This window comes from Camelus bactrianus, chromosome 33 (assembly GCF_048773025.1).
Source record: "Camelus bactrianus isolate YW-2024 breed Bactrian camel chromosome 33, ASM4877302v1, whole genome shotgun sequence".
Taxonomy (NCBI): Eukaryota; Metazoa; Chordata; class Mammalia; order Artiodactyla; family Camelidae; genus Camelus; species Camelus bactrianus.
The window spans coordinates 7438056-7452627 of NC_133571.1; the positions used below are offsets into that span (position 1 = coordinate 7438056).

At 42.7% G+C, this 14572-nt stretch overlaps 1 protein-coding gene across 4 annotated transcripts in view; it reads left to right on the plus strand.

The window, feature by feature from the left end:
• FDX1 (ferredoxin 1) overlaps positions 1 to 14572 on the plus strand; it is an 87953-nt gene that overhangs the window by 61762 nt on the left and 11619 nt on the right. Inside the window, exon 5 of one of the 4 annotated variants that reach the window (XR_012503777.1) lies at positions 11547 to 11673. The exons of 2 other annotated variants lie outside the window; for them this stretch is intronic. The gene's annotated coding sequence lies outside the window, so the exon portion shown is untranslated. Of the gene's footprint in view, positions 1 to 65; positions 4566 to 11546; positions 11674 to 14572 lie in introns of those variants that run through there. One more of the 4 variants, XM_074356924.1, reaches the window with a different exon arrangement.

The window sequence follows — 14572 nt, forward strand, 5'->3', positions numbered from 1 at the left end:
ATGTCTGGGAGTCTGTTTCTGTTTTGTAGATGAATTCATTAGTGTCGTCTTTTTTCTATTTTTAGATTCCACATATAAGCGATATCATTCCAGGTGGAGACAGGCATCTTTATCCTCCAAAACCAAAGCCTCCACTGAAGTCTCCAATGAGACTGCAAGCTTGAAGAGGGTGGGGAACAAGATGGAAGCAGGGATATCACTGTATTCCCAATACCGGCCACAGTGCCTGGCATAGAGTCACTCAATAAATACCTGAGGCATGAGGTAAAACCTCCATTCCAGGTATTATATTTCAGATTTAGCAGAAATCCCTATGAGGGGACATGAGACAGGATTTTTTTTTTTTTTTTAAATCAGACTAAAGAAAACTGCTTATCTGAACCACATAATCAGTCTTTCTGGAAAATCACAGAATCTACAAACTATCTTTAAAAGGTCATTCTTTTTCAGGGTCAAGCATTTGAAAAGGAAATAAATTCCCAGAGACCCAGTCACATCAGAGATAGAATTGAGTTTAAGGAAGGATGTCAGAGGGTTATATAGTTTTGTTTTTTGTTGTTAGTTTAATTCATTTAGGTTCCACTCACCATTATAAATACATGCATCAAGAGCACTCAGTAAGAGAGAACTCAAGTTTTTGTTTTCCTCGCTTTACTGAGAAAAGTTGCTATTCAAAAGTTGCCAGCACTCAGTAAGAGAGAACTCAAGTTTTTGTTTTCCTCACTTTACTGAGAAAAGTTGCTATTCAAAAGTTGCCAGCTGCTTCTCTGTATCGGTAGAGATAAGTCATCTTGGAAAGGACAACTTGAACACTCCCTCCACCCTTTTTTTTTTTTTTTTTTTTTTGAGGTTTTTTGAGGTTGATGAAGCATTTCATTTTATTTTATTAATTTGTTTTAATTGAAGTACATTTCATTTAAAAAGTTCTTTTCAGGTGCACAGCAAAATGTTTCAGTTATATTGAACACTCCCTTTATTCAGTTACAAATTGTAACGAATAAAGGGCAAACTTTTCTTGTTTAGTTGACGAAGGCTATCCCTGAAGGATCTCTAGGGAGTGAGCGGACAAATTTGCATCAGAGCCAACGAGCCCTCTGGGAGGAAACAATTTGAAAGTCTCACCCTCCTCTTTTTCACATAACAGCTTTATTGAGATCTACTTCACATATCATAGCCTTCATGCTCTTAAAGTATAAAACTCAGTGGCCTTTTGTATATTTACAGAGTTGTGTGATGACCACCATCATCTCCTTTTAGATTATTTTCAGCACCCCACAAAGAAGCTCCTGCCCTCTGGCAGTCACTCCTCACTCGCCCGGTCCCAGCACCAGGCAGCCACTAATCTATTGTCTGTCTCTATAGACTTTGCCTATTCCAAACATTTCATATAAACAGAATCACACAAAATATGGCCTTTTGTTTTGTAGTTTTTTCATTTAGTATGTTTTTAAAGTTCATCCATGTTGTAGCAGTATTTCATTTCTTTTTGTTTTTTTGCTTTTTTTTTTTAAACATTTTATTGAGTTATAGTCAATATATACAAGATCTTGTGGTAGCTCACAGTGAAAAAAAATGTGACAATGAATATACACATGTTCATGTATAACTGAAAAATTGTGCTCTACACTGGAATTTGACACAACGTTGTAAAATGACTATAACTCATTTCTTTTTTTAAAACAATAATTTCTTTGCTTTTATTCATAGTTTTATCAACTGAAGATAATAGAAACTAAGTTTCCTAATCAACATTGTTTTATTTTGCCTTTTAAGTAAATTTAAAAAATTGTGGTGAAATATACAGAACATGCAGTTTTTAACCATTTTAACCATTTTAAGTTCAGTGGCATTAAGAACGCTCACATTATAACACAAACCATCACCACTGTCCACTTCCAGAACTTGTTCATGATCCCATGCTGAAACTCTGTACCCACTTACTGTATTTAACTATTCTGGGTACTTCGTATAAGTGGGATCATACACTATCTGTCCTTTTGTGTTTGCCTTATTTAATTTAGCGTAATGCCTTCAAGATTCATCCATGTTGCAGCATAGATCAGAATTTCCTTCCTTTTTAAGGCTAGATAAACTTGCCTTCCATAAATATACCATATTCTGTTTATCCATTCATCCATTGGTGGGCATTTGGATTGCCTCCACCTTTTGGCTATTGTGAACAGTGTTGTTATGAACATTGGTGAACACTGGTGTATGAGTATCTGTTTGAGTCCCTGCTTTCTGTTCTTTTGGGTATTTATCTACAAGTGGAATTGCTGGATCATATGGCAATTTTATGCTTTTTTTTTTTTTTTGAAGAACAACCATACTGTTTTCCACAACTTCTATATATACCATTTTACATTTTCACTAGCAATGCACCAGGGTTCCAGTTCCTCCATGTCCTAACCAACACTTGTTATTTCCTGATTTTTTGATATATAGCCATCCAAATGGGTATGAAGTGGTATCTTATTGTAATTTTGATTTGCATTCACCCAGTGACTATTGATGTTGAGTGTATTTTCATGTGTTTATCAGCCATTTGTATATCTTCTTTGGAAAAATGTCTGTTTAAGTCCTTTGCCCATTTTTGAATGAGTTGGATTTTTTTTGTTGTTGAATTGTAGAATTTCTTTATATATTCTGGATAGTAATCCCTTATCAGAAATATGATTTGCAAATATTTTCTCACATTCTGCGTTTCCTTTTTGCTTTGTTGATAGTGTCCTTTGATGCACAAAAGTTTTTGATTTTGATAAAATCCAGTTTGTTAATTTTTTCTTTGGTTACATACGCCTTTGGTGTCATATCCAGGAAATCATTGCCAAATCCAATGTCATGAAGATTTTCCTCTGTTTTCTTCTAGGGGTTTTATAATTTTAGCTCTTACTTTTGGTCTTTGATCTATTTTGAATTAATTTTTATATATGGTATTAGGCACTGGTCTGTTGGAGAAGAAAATGTTTTCCTCTACCCTTCTAGGTTTTCAGCTCATCTAATCAGATTGACCTAAGGGATTAATAGGAGGGGGAAAAAAACTAATTGTGCATGTATGGGGGTCCCACAAGGACAATGAGATGCAAAGAAAGTTGGGCAGTTGACTTACACACTCCTCTGAGCAAAGGAATGGGGTAGGGGCCTGGGGCTTCACTGGGGGGGAGGGTCATTCACAGGATGATAAGATGAACAGATGTGTAGGAGTCAGGTGTTTGTTCTGCCATGCAGATATTTCATTCAGCTAAAAAGTTGCTTATCTTTATGGGCCAGGCTCCCATCTAAATTCTTTAAGGTAATTAAGAGAGGGGTAAAAGTTTTTCTTGCATCTGCTGGGTCTTGATTGCCTTCAGCTCAAAATAGTCTATGTGCCAAAGTGACATTTGGGGGAGGCTCATTCTGAACCCCTTCAGGTCTAACTTTATTATTTTGAGTATGGATATCCAGTTTTTTCCATTGCTATTTGTTGAAAGGCTGTCCTTTTTTCATTTCATGATCTTGGCACTCCTGTTAAAAATAATTTGACCATATATGTGAGGGTTTATTTCTGGGCTCTTAGTTCTATTCCATTGGTCTATATGTCTTTTCTTATATCAGTGCCACACTGTTTTGTTTACTATAGCTTTGTAGTAAAATTTGAAATCAGGAAGTGTGAGTCCTTCAACTTTGTTCTTCTTTTTCAAGATTATTTTGGCTCTTTGAGGTCCCCTGAGATTCCATACAAGTTTTAGGATGCAGTTTTCTATTTCCACACACACACACACACACACACACACACACACACAAAAGTAATTTAACTAGGGATTGCACTGAATTGTAGGTCACTTTGGATTGTGTTGACTCTTAATATTAAGACTTTAAATCTGTGAACATGAGATATCTTTTCAATTATTTAAGTCTTCTATAATTTCTTTCAGCAATATTTTGTAGTTTTCAGTATTTGAGTTTTTCACTTCTTTGGTTGTGTGAATTCTTCAGTATTTTCTTCTTTTTAATGTTATTGTAAATTGGATTTTTCCTAATTTTCTTTCCAGATTGTTCATTATTCATGGATAGAACTATGATTGACCTTTGAGTGTTGATTTTTTATCTTGTAACTTTGTTGAATTTGTTTATTAGTAACAACAGGTTTTTTTTGTGTGTGTGGAATCTTTAGGGTTTTATACATATAAGGTCATGTCATCTGCGAAAAGATAATTTTATTCTTCTTTTTCAATATGGATATCTTTTATTTCTCTTTCTTGTGTAATTTCTCTACCTAGAACTTCCAAAACTCTGATAAATAGATCTGGGGGAAACAGGCATCCTTTTCTCATTCCTGATCTTAGAGGGAAAACTTTCAATCTTTCATTATTATATTGAAGGTGTTTCCTTCTATTCCTAGTTTGCTGAGTGTTTAATCATAAAAATATGTTGAATTTTGTCAAATGCTTTTGCTGTATGATTGAGATGATCATGTGATTTCCCCCTTTAAATCTGTTAATGTAGTGTATTATAATCAATTGATTTTTGTATGTTGTAACTATCCTTGCATTTCAGGAATAAATCCCATTTGTCATGGTGTATAATCCTTTTAGTATGCTGTTGAATTCAGTTTGCTAGTATTTTCTTTTTTTTTCTTTTTTTTGAGGATCTTTGCATCAATATTGATAGAGATATTGGTCTATAGTTTTCTTTTATTGTAATATCTTTATCTGGCTTGGTATCAGGGCAATGATGGCCTCATTGAATGAGTAAGGGCGTATTCTCTTCTCTTCAATTTTTGGTAAAAACCTGAAATGGATTGGTGTTAATTCTTGTTCAAGTGTTTGGTAGAGTTCACTAGTGAAGCAATCTGGCCCAGGCTTTTCTGTGTTGAGATATTTTTGATATTAATTAAATTTCCTTACTAGTTATAAGTTTATTAGATTTTTCTATTTCTTCATAATTCAGCATAGAGCACAGCCAGGTGTGTTTATTCTTTGCTATTTGTTGAGTGGATGAATAAACAAAGATGTTGTATGTTAGGGATGGAGGCAGGCTAAAGGGCTAAGTCTGGAGGCTGAGGCACTGCCTACAGAAGGAGAAACAGTAATAATAATGATAATGGTGACCATTTATCGAGTCTTTACTCGTGTTGTGTTATACACATTGCATGCATTAATTCATTTAATCCTCATGAAGAGCTGTGAGGTGGATGTTATATTTCCCTGCTGAGGAAACTGAAGCTCAGAAAGGGCACCTAGCTTGCCCATGGTTACACAGCCAGCAAGACACAAGGACTTGCAGACAGCGTTTCCAGCCTCTTGTAGTAGGAAGGTGCAAGCAACGGATTTTTCCTTCTATCACAGCTGTGCTCAGGGTCAGTCACTGCCTTAGGCACTGTGTACTGAAGTTCAAAGCATAAAAAACCTGACTGTCCTTGAAAGTGTAAAAGATGGGAAGGATCTGGTGGCTGATCGAGGAACAAGATATGACCATGAGGCAGCAGTAGCACACAGTCTTTATTTGGCTGATGCTTTAACACATTTGCATGTAGGGGAGCTCCCTTACGATAGGAGACCCTCCAGGCTACAGTGTGGGGACCTCCACTCAGACAAGGAGAAGAGAAAGGGGACTTCCAGGGGAGAGGGGGTCAGAGAAGGGGTTTACATGTCTAGGTGATGTCACTCAAGTGGAGCCTCTGGGTCAGAGAACTTGGAAGGGTGTTGACGGCTTGGGGTCTTTTTAGCCACAGGGTCCATCTTATCTGTGGCTAGTTAATGTTGGGCAAGTGTCATAGGTTATGCAAAGCAGACAGGCTCTAAATCTGGTTATTTGGGGTTGAGGATTAACAGACACCCTCACTATATATAAAATAGATAAACAACAAAGACCTACTGTACAGCACAAGGAAGTATATTCAATTTCTTATAAATAACATTCAATGGGAAAGACTATGAAAAGAAAAAAAATATATGTATGTATATGTATAACTGAATCACTTTGCTGTACACCTGGAACTAACCCTATATATCAACTACAGTTCAGTTAAAAAAAAAAAAAGAATCTACATATTTGGGCTATGTTTAAGACAATTGGAAGGGTACAAATTTGAGTTCGGTGTTATCAGGATTTTGAGTTAATGGGTCCTAGCCTTCTTTGCAGATGTAAACAACCCAGGAACCAATATACAAAGGCCATGTTTTGGCTCATTAGTATAACCCTCAGGGAGTTCTTAAGCCCTAAGAGAGAATCAGACCAACATTACAGGCCCCTAGAAGCCCATCCAGAGCTGCAGCAGCCCTGTTACACAGGGCGCTTCAGGAAAGGAAATGATTCACTTAAGATGACCACTAAACATGTAGAAATTAAATAAACATTCTAAATAGAAATGTCAATAAATTTAAGCAACAAATTTTAATCAGAGCCCCCTGAATAAAAAGTAAATAAACAAATAATGATATTACTTAGAAGACTTTTTTTTTTTCCCTCTCAGTGCATTTGCTTGATGAGACTTTAGAAAGTCCAGGCGCCTCTCTAGAGTTGACCAGCGCCATGTATGTGCAAAAGTGGGCCTGAGCTTGGGGAGCATCGGAGGGGACTCATAATCATAGCAGCTGACAGTCACTCACCCTTACTCTGTGCCAGACTCTGCTTTTCAGAGTGTGGTCTGTGGATCAGTGCTGATCCATGATCTGTTTGTTAATGGTCTATGACAATGAGTCTAGAAGTGGAGAATAAGCACTTAGATCTAACATTGCTCCAGCTTCCAAGCATTGTTCTAGCATTTCATCTTCCTTGCATTTTATAAAAGCACCCGCCCAAGTCTGAAAAAAGAAACAACCAGAAACAAAAACAGGTTGTTTACATCAGATAGTTTGAGAAGCACTGTTTTGCAACATTGTTATTTCTGAAGGACTGATGAGGAAACAGGCTCAGAGGGATGAACTATTGCCCCAGTTTATACACTTGGCAAGAAGGTGCTGGGATTTGAATTCAGGTGAATGAACTTCTGGTCTGCGGTCTCGAGGACCATGCTGTGAGCCCTGAGATGCTGTACCTCCCCCCATCGCGATCATGTGGCTGCAGCGACTCTGAGCGGAGTCCTTCCATTTAATGGCTCCAAAGCCCTTTCTAGAACTTGAGCTGAACTGTCACCAGGCAGGAGGTAGGCAGGGAGCTGCTGGTGGGGTCTGGCCACTGGGGTTGGGAAGGCGAGGGCAGAGGTATTTGGGTTATTCATCACTTGAGGCCAGGAAGCCAGGGGTTCCAGCCGCAGAAACGAGGGCTTCAGCACTTTGCACTAATTACTGCGGTTTCACAGCTGTGATCAATTCACATTTCCTCACTTTCTGCTCAAGCCTGGTCTACAGGGACCGATGTGAAGAGGTGTAAAAATAAGTTCTGTTTCCAGCCAGATTAATGACGGGCTCTGCCAAGGCCGCCGTGCGCCTGCCTGGCCTGCAAGATGGATTGGCTCAGGCCCCCCCAGGGCCAGCTGCAGGAAGGCCACGCTGGCCGGCACAGGGCTGCCTGAGGGGGCACAACTGAAGCCAAGAGGCGGCCACCCTGTCCAGAGCCTGGTTGTGACTTGGTCTGCAGCCCCCACTTGAAGGCCCTTCCTCCCTTTCCCCACCCACCCAGCTCAGTGATGTGCTGGGAAGATGCAAATGAGACAAGTCTGTAAAACACCCAGGACAGGAAGCAGGAGGTTGGTGATGCCCAGCCAAGGTAGCTGTTACTATTGTTAGTGGTATTATTAGCGCTGCTTACTTTTATTACTAATTTTTGTAAACACCTCTCTCCTCCTACTAAACGTTGAGCTCTTTGGGAGTGGGGACTGTTCCTAATTTCCTTTTATCCCTGGGACCTCGCCTGGTGCCGGGCACACCATAGATGCTCTGTAAATGCTTGTTGACTGAATACACCAGTTGATTAAATCAACTCCAGTTCCCATTATTTCCTCCTCCTAACGCCTTCATTTCACTTGTTGCTGGCTTTCTTCCCCCATCATATCCATGTCCTATAAATAACTCACTCATCCCCAGGCGGGCTTGCCCCACTATTCCTGGGAACCTGGCCTCCAGTCCCTTTGTTAAGCAAAACAGCTTTCAGTCAGGGATGCCCCTACCCTTTCTGTTCATTCACATGCATCGATTCAGTCCATCGTGAGTGTGTTTGGATCAGGCACTGAGTTAACAGCTGGAGGACACAGTCCCTGCCTTCATGTTGTGTTCTGATTTGGGTGAGCACACAGCAGGGCCCCGATCCCAGGCTTGAGGGGCTGGGGAAGAGGTCCCAGAGCGGGGAGGGTGGCTTGGCGGAGGGGCTGTGGGATGAACTGGAGGAGGGGAGAGGGGGGCTGGGGAGGTGAGCAGGAGCCAGACAACAAAGGCCTTGTGAGTCCCAGCAGGAAATTCAAACTTTATCCTGGAACCGGTGAGGAAAGTCGGGTGGGGTGGGGGCGACACACTCGAGAAAGAGTCTGGAGGCTGACTCTACTGGATTTGCAGGGTAGACAGCTCACATTCACTGCAGAGTGGGGGATGGGCTGGAAGAGAGAAAGTCTGGGGGACAGAGATAGAGGTTAGATTTTGGTAGATTGGGTTTGCTTCTACGAACAGCCTGAAAATCCAGCACCCTCTTGGTTGCCACAGCCAGAATCCTGACAGGCTTTTTTTTTTTTTTTTAACTGAACAAACAGCTGCACAAACTCTGATCTAATCCACAAACTACTTAAATAAATTATGTGTGTCAATACTCCAAAGGCAGGCAATATGACACAATGTATTTCATAAGGTGGTGAGTGAGGGGGCTGTGGGCGTCACCCACTGCATGTGTGTGTGTGTGTGTGTGTGTGTGTGTGTGTGTGTGTGTTGGGGCAGAGCCCAAGTCAGTGTGCAGTCCTTGCATGAATGATTTTCAAGCTGCTCACTGAATTATGAAGTCCAGAAATGACACTTCTGAGAAACAGCTATGGAGATTGGCTCACTCCGCCTCAAGTCAAGAAGTCGCAGGTGGTGGGGCAGAGGGGAGGCCGGGGGCTACTTACAGCCTCCTGTGTGTAAAGAGACAGATTTGCCGGTGACAGAGGTAAACCAGGTTTCCTATTCCTGCTGACAACAGGGGATCAATACACTTAAAATTCAATTGTTGGAATGAAATATTTTGGCTGAAACAAAGTTTTCCTGGGAATTTGTGAGGTCTCCTTTTGGGGTGTCCTGGAGGAGAGGACAGGGAGTGGCTTCCTGAGAGCAGGAGTCCCTGCCCCTGCTGGGAAGGCAACTCAGAGCCTGAAAGTGGCCAGAACGATCCAGGTTGTCCTGCAACAACCAGAATGGTCCAGAATGACCCAGAGCTTGCAGGGAAGCCGCTGCCATGGCCAGACAAAGGATAGGGGCGGATGGGGGGGTGACACCTCGAGACAAAGGTTTGGGTCATCCCAGAATGGGCTGAAGTGCACTGAGCACCAGCTGCGTGCCGGGCACCAGCTGAGGTATCTGCCCTGCCTGGTTTTACTGATGCCTCCGAGCAACGTCTTGTGATCAAACTACGAATAACCCCAGTTTACAGAGGAGCAAACTGAGGCTGAGATAAGCTAAGTAGCTATTCTATGTCCCCAGGGTAAGTCCGTTCTGGGGTTCTGTAGCCTTCAGCCTCAGTCTGCTTCTTCCTTCTGGGGAAACACGTGGATGGGGGAAGGGGACAGGGCGGACTGGACTCTCTCCAGCAGCAGCTCTGGGACAAGATGGCCTAGATGTCAGGGGCCGTCCTGGCTCCTGTCCTGGTTCCCGAGCCACTATCCAGCACCCATCTAATGAATTTCCTTTGGGCTGATGTTAGCCAGGATTCTGTCCCTTGTAGCCGGTGAGCGCTGGCTGACAAAATTGCAGGTTGGCCAGCAGAAGCACCCGGGTTTGGATCCAGGCGACCTGACTCCGAAGCCTCTTGATGGCTCCAGACTGTGCCGGGGGCAGAGCTGCCTCTGTGCTCCCCTCATGTGGAAGGAAGAGACCCTGCAAGAGCCCAGGAGAGTCACTGGGAGTTGCCCAAGAGCCACGGCTGCTCTGCCCATCAGTGCGTATTGACAGCTAAGATTCCAAGTTTCCAAGTTACGTGCTCGCCTTCCCGCTTACATCTTCGGAGTGTTTATATCTTATGAGTGAAGCACAGGGGTGGTGACCTCGGTCCCATCTCCTAATGGCTATGCCCCTGCTCAGGCCAAGAGTTCAGCCCTTAGAGTGGTCCCTGGAAGCCACAGCCAGAGCCCACCTTACCCTCAGCACTTTGCTGGGACTTGCCTTCCCCACAGAGTCCATTGGCTTCTTTGCTCCCTCCCTCTGGCTCCTAAGCTGTGGTGTGATGCCATGCACGGTCAGCAGCTTCCTGCCTGCCCTCTTTCCTGGAAGGAAGGCTTAGTTCCGAGGTGAAGGAACGTGGTGTTTCAGGAAGCCCGTGGGAGACAGAGAGTGGTTGGGGCTGCACTTGAACTTGCCTGTGAGATGTTGGTCTCACTCTGCTGCCTCCATGCAATGGTTTTCCACTTGTGTCAGCGTCTCTGGTTCCCCTAAAGATTGTCCTGCCCAGTTGGCCAGATCTGCTCACAGGCAAGCCGATTTGGTCAGGAAAATGCCAGTTTGATCATTTTCTAGCCTGGTGTGTTTCCTTTGCCCAACCTGAGTTTCTTCCGTCTGGCTCTGAATTTTTTCCTATTTTTCCTGGCTTGTTGCACGGCTCACTGGCCCATCTCTTGGGCATGAGGCTTCCTCGAGTCCAGCATACTGTGTCCTGGGAAGCCAGCAGGGAGGCCTGAGGTAGAAAATGGGACTTTTTAAAAAAAAAAACAAAACCATTTACTTCAAGAGCAAGCAGGCTCTTGAATTTGTGATTCAGCGAACTCATCCAGCAATGTGGAAGAGATTAGCTCTCCATTACTCCAAACTTGAAAAGCAAAATAAATACTAATGGACCGAAGCAATCAGTTCATTAATCTTACGATGCCGTTTCTTTTCTTTGATACCCTGTATAATTGATTACATTCTATTTACTTTTATTTCATTTTTGAATAAGTGATATATGCACATGGTTTACGAATCTGTAAGTATAAAAACTTTGTGTAGTGATAAATTTCCCTCCCAACTTTGTTCCTCATCTGCCCTGCCCCACACAGTCACAAATTTTAATGTTTTAAAATGACTAAAGTCTATCTTTCAGACTTATGTTTGTTCTCTCTTAGGCTTAGTTTTAACTTAATTTTATCTGACAGATTTAAAAAAGACTCTGTTTTCTCACATTATCTGCTGAGATGATCAGTGCTTTGAAAATAAAGAAAGTTACATAACAGAGAGCCTGCAATCTTTGAAATACTTGTCTCGGGTGTTTTTACAAAGCAGAGTCTCCACTGATTTCAGATGACCTGATAGGAAGTTTTGTGTCTCGAAATCCCAGAAAGATGCATTGAGTGTCCACTTGAATCTTAAGGAACACAGATCAATGGCCGATACCATGGAAAAGTTATCCGCAGTGGCGCTCACATGGTAGAAGCCCTAAGGAGAATCTCTGGCCAGTCATGCCCTTTGTCCACTCAGGGTTTCAAACTGTCAGCAGCAGCATGTGACCAGAGAGATGTCAGGGGCGACTGTCTCCTTGGGAAATGCCTTCAGTTGGGATCAACAAATATGTCCTTCGCATCATCACTTACCACGTGCTGCCCAGGTCAGTGAAGGGCAGAAAATGGCTGAAAGGTAGTTCGAAAGTTGGATGTTTTGGCTGGAAGTGGGTGTGGAGAGGAGGAGAGAGAAAGAGAGAGGATGGGAGAGAGAAAGAACAGCAGGAAGCAGAGACTTTCCACGCTGGCAACACAGGAGAAGCAGCTAGGGAACCTTGAAAAGCTCTCGGTCCCCAAGTCTCACATCCTAGAATCCTGATTTAGGTGATTTGGAGTGGAGTCCAGGTATGACTATGTTTTTAGAGCTTCTCTAGATGATTCTACTGGGTCGCCAGATGACAAGCCACTATGCTGAGGTCATCAGAGTCCAAAATATTTACCTTGAGTGGCACCGACATACAAAGGCAGGTTATTCCAACTTGTGTGGTGTGGGTTTCATAGACATCAACTTGCTTTGCTACCAGAGAGTAAAGTGAACAGTAAAAATGCTTTTTCCCCTCATGGATCTAGATAAAGTCATCTGCTATTTATTTGACTTTGAGTGTGTACCCCAGAGCCAAGGACAAAACTAAAAGACGCAGCACAGGACTCAGCTCCCTTGCAGTTTGGCATAACGTGGATAGTCTGAACCTTCATGGTTTGGTGTCTTGCTCTTCTCCTCTGGGTTTCCCTCCCTGCCCTTCTCTGTAAGATGGTCGTTACCTTCTTTTCTTCCTACCTGTAAAGAAATCTGTTCGGAGCTCCCTGCACCTCAGGGAGAACCTTCCAAACTGGTCCCTGCTCTTGGAGAATCAGCGTGCATGGCTCCGAGAAGATGAATAAAGGGTGTAACTTTATTTCATCCAGTGTTTCCCAAGCTTATTTGACTTCAGATCACTGTTTTGTGTTCATGGGAGAGAAATGAGATGCTCCAAAGACCGAAGCTCACATCTTTTTTTTTTTTTTCTTTGAAGTGCAGTCAGTTACAATGTGTCAATTTCTGATGTACAGCACAATGTCCCAGACATGCATATACATACATATGTTTGTTTTAATATCCTTTTCCATTAAAGGTTATTACAAGATATTGAATATAGTTTCCTGTGCTATACAGACGAAACTTTTTAAAATCTGTTTTTATGTATATATTGGCTAACATTTGCAAATCTCCAACTCCCAAATTTATCCTTTCCCACCCGCTTTCCCCCAGTAATCATAAGATTGTTTACTATGTCTGTGAGTCTGTTTCTGTTTTGTAGATGAGTTCATTAGTGCCCTCTTCTTTTCTTTTTTTCAGATTGCACATATGAGTGATATCATATGGTATTTTTCTTTTTCTTTCTGGCTTACTTCACTTAGAGTGATGATATATAGGTCCATCCATGTTGCTGCAAATGGCATTATTTTTATTCTTTTTTATGGCTAAGTAGTATTCCATTGTATAAATATACTACAGCTTCTTTAGCCAGTCACGTCGATGGACATTTATGTCACTTCCATGTCTTGGCGATTGTATACGATGCTGCTATGAACTTTGGGGTCCAAGCTTACATTCTGAATGAAGCACTTACTAGCGTGTTAGCTGGTTTCTAAGATGGCCCTCAAGGACTGTCACTTGTGATGTTTATGCCCCTGTCTGGTCCCCTTCTATGTTGAATCAGGGCTGACCTGTGTGGCCAGTGTAACACTGTATAAGTGATGGTGCATGATTTTCAAAGTTAGCTAACAAAGGCAGTTGTGGCTTCTGCCTTGTCTTCTGGGTTCACTCACTCTGGGGGAAGGCAGCCACCGGGATGTGAGGGCACTCAAGCAGCTCTGGGATGAGGTCGGTCTACATGGGAGGGGAAGTGAGGACTCCCATCAACGGCCAGATCTTCCCTGATTGATGTCTTGACTGCAACCTCATGAGAGATTCTGAGCCAGAAGTGCCATCTAAGCTGCTCACATATTCCTGACTCACAAAGATTGTGAGAGATGGTAAATGTCTATTGTTGTTCTAAGCCATGATGTTTCGGAATAATTTGTTATTCAGCGATAGATAACCAACATAATGAGAGATTTTACCTTTGGGTCTCAGTTTCCTCACCTGTAAAGTGGGTACTACAGTACCTTTCTCATGAAGTTATTGTGCCAAATTTTAAAGGAGAAAATACCATTCACTGGTGGGGACCCTCCAAAGTTTAATAGGTATTTCCTCCTGTTAGGTGGCAGAAAACTGACGTGGGGTGAGTGGACGGGGCTTGGAGAGTTCCACACCAGTTTCTAGGCATTAAAGACCTTATTGTCCACATGAGTCCCACAACCATTCCAACTCACTGGGAACTGTGGCAGATTGGGGTTTGTGGGTAAGAATAGTGAGAATGAAGAGAAAAAATGCCAGGTTAGAGTTCTGGATCCAGGGACCCACACATGGACCACCACCTGGCCTCCACCCATCTTCTGAACTCCAGGCCTGGAAAGCCAACCACCAATTGGACAGCTCCATAACCAATTCATCGCAGGCTCTTCTAAACTTTCTCCTCCTCTGGTGTTTCCTATTTCGGTGAATTAATGAGCCGTTAACCACCCAGTCCCTGAGCCAGAAACTCGAGGGTTACCCTGTACCCAGCTCTAAACCTCAGTCACCCACCATGTCCTGTACATTCTCATGTTAAATATCTCTTCTTAGTCGGTCCCTCTTTTCTATCCCCACTGCTCCTGCCTTGGTTCTGAGGATCCTCCTCTCTTTCCTAAGCTACCAGGAGCTTCCCCAGAGTTTCTCTGCATACACTCCCCTAATGAGCTTTGGAAAATGCAAATCTCTCCGGGCTAAAATTCCTCAATGACTCCTGATCCCATAAGACTGAGTCATAGATCCATACCATTGCACACAGGGACCTGGCGATGGGCCCCTGCCGCCTTCTGTGGCTTCACCTTTGACCTGCACCCAGCTCACATCCTTCAATTCAGCCATGATGAACTCCACGC